Source organism: Piliocolobus tephrosceles, chromosome 3 (genome assembly GCF_002776525.5).
Source record: "Piliocolobus tephrosceles isolate RC106 chromosome 3, ASM277652v3, whole genome shotgun sequence".
Taxonomy (NCBI): Eukaryota; Metazoa; Chordata; class Mammalia; order Primates; family Cercopithecidae; genus Piliocolobus; species Piliocolobus tephrosceles.
In genome coordinates this window covers 120,549,526-120,552,188 of record NC_045436.1, presented here as the reverse complement: position 1 = coordinate 120,552,188, position 2,663 = coordinate 120,549,526, and the positions used below count along the sequence as shown (strand labels likewise).

The 2,663-nt window shown below is 35.2% G+C and overlaps 1 pseudogene; it reads right to left on the bottom strand.

Annotated features, from left to right (window-relative positions):
• Nucleotides 1-1,068: 1,068 nt before the first annotated feature.
• Nucleotides 1,069-2,242, bottom strand: LOC111555787 (annotated as a pseudogene).
• Nucleotides 2,243-2,663: the final 421 nt, after the last annotated feature.

Sequence of the window (2,663 nt, the reverse complement as noted above, 5' to 3'; positions counted from 1 at the left end):
TATTTTGTAAAGTGTGAAAAAACAGGAGTAAATTCAATAATGAATCCCTGCAATCCAAAGCCATTTAATACAATCAAGAATGTCTTTCTTACCTATTATCACAAACATCCCAGTTATCTCCTTCTAAAAATTTATTTCGAATGTTAAGATACAATTAATTCTACCCAGTAATTTGCTCAAAAGCAAAAATAAATATGTACCATTTAGCATACAAAAGTTACACAGTAAAAGTGAAAGTATATATATATCTTTGTTAATTCATTAAATTTACATTTGGTCATCCTTACTCTTAACATGTGTATATAAATGTAGGTCACTATAAATAAAAAAAATTACTTCCACACAATACATGCTTTCTTCATGGTATCTTAACCTCATTCACTTCTCAATCATTGTAAACTTAGATAAACCCACAGTTTGTGGGACAGTTAACATACCAGAAAAACATCACAAATTTCACTAAAAATCTGGGCCAACTCATTGTTTATTTGCCCCCTAAAATGAAAAAATAAATTAGAATTGAAGCAGTGTATTGCTGTAACTTACTTTGAAGGTAAATGTGTTCTTTCATAATTACAGAACTTAGATTGAAGACATTACTGGTAAATGCCAATACAAGTGCTTTTAAAGAGAATTTAATATTAAACCTGGAGACAGCATAGGATGAACCCTATAAAATTCACTTTTCTTTTTCAAAATAAAAGATCCTTTTGAAACTTAAAATCTTCAGTTATCAATAGTGCTGCATTATAAAGCTAGTTTATACAATCCTGCATAGCATTGGTCAAAATGACAAGTCATAATAGATAAAATTAAAGCATTATACAAACAAGATAAGTCACTGAAAATAATTTAAGGCCTTGAAGTGAATTAATCAGTCTAACTTAAAGCTAAAGAATAAACCATTAATTATCCACCTGAAATGCAAGCAATATGCTTTTTTAGCTTCTGTTCTGTGGACCAAATAACAGAAACAACTCTTCCTTATGATTTATGGTTTATTTTTAGAATCCTTCTGGACTTGAATGACTAAAAGTCAATTCTATTTTTCAGTTGTTCACAGAAGATTTAGGACTGTTTTAGCCGTTTGTGTGGAATGTCAAACTGTGGACACTGTGCAGATGCTAGTGCTCAGAAGGCTTCTGCTTCTAAGTAAGGGTGAGACTGAATCATGGACTTCCACCTTGATGTTTCCATTACATCAGTTGCTTGGCTGCTGTTCCAGTTTTTCTTATGTTTACATCCTAGTTGTCGAAGTACAATGCACCTATTAACAATGTCTATGGTTTCTGCTTTCAATTGTTCTTCAACGTGCAAATCTGCGAGGACAAGGGTATCAGCAACATTTTCTATTGAGAGATTACTAGACAAAGCTTCCTCACACATGACCTTCAGCTGTTTTCAGTGCATGTTTGTCTACAGCTGCCAACAAGTTTTCAGCCATTTTGTCAAGGTTTAGTCCTTTCCCTGTGTTAATGCATCTCATCATTTCTTTAAAAATATCAGCGTCTAAATCATTTATTTCCACTCAATTCTTTATGCTTTTTTCCATTTCATGTTCAAACATGGCATTAAAAACTGGGGATTGAGGTACAAGCAGATTTAAAAGCTTTAAATTCTTGTCCTCTCACAACAAAACTGCAGTCTGTAAATCTCGTGTTTTCCCAGAGATTACCTACATCTTCTAGTCGACACTCAGCCACCTTCAGAGTATTTGTATTAGTATGTCCTGATATGTTTACTGAGTCTTGGACCACACTCATCTTGCAAAATAATGTAAGCTTGCCATCTGGTAAAAGACCATTAGCTTCGTCAAGCTAAAGGTTCCCTCTAATGAAATTTTTTAAATCTCAGTCTTTCCCTTGCATGAATTGATATGCTCTTTGGCTTTCCATTGCTTTTATTTCTTCCCTTTTGGCATTCAGAAGAGAAAATTCGAATTTTGCTCACACTTCACTTTTTGGCAAGCTGACTAAAAGCAAATATAAGGACAAGAAGTCTTTACTTTCTTTATCTAATCCCTTTGTGTTTACCCTCAAGCACCATTTCATTTTGTCATTTGGGCCAAGTGAAAATGTTGAACTTTTTAACACCTCACCCATTTCCTCTTGACAAAAACTGAAGTTATTAATGGTCTATGTGTTGAACACTTTACTACTTTGACCTGTGTATAACACTAGGTTTCTACTATGGGACAAGAAGACATATCTCTAGATATAGGTGGGTCTGGTTCCTGAGACATTGCCACTTTATTGCATTCTTTTAGGATTTATGTAGTATCCCACACAGTTGATACCTTACCTCAGATATCTCAGAAAATTAGTGTTTGATTTTTCACCAGGGGCATGGTTGAGAAGGGCCACCCTCATGTTTTCTCAATTCCTGGACGTGCCCTGACTGCATCAGCTCCAAGACGCCGAGGCTGTGCTGGAGGCAGCAGGGTTAATGGTGGCAAGTCCCTGTGGAGGCACCTTCGCAGACCCACATTCCTCCTCCCTTGCCTGCCATCCTTCCCTATCTCCCTCTCCTCTTGGTGTCATTCCTTGCTGCAACAGAGTTTTGCATCCACATACCTCCTTAGTGCTGTTATTGACAAATATATTATGTATGTATAAGTTAAATGTTCAGCATTACAACTATATATATATATATATATGCTTTAT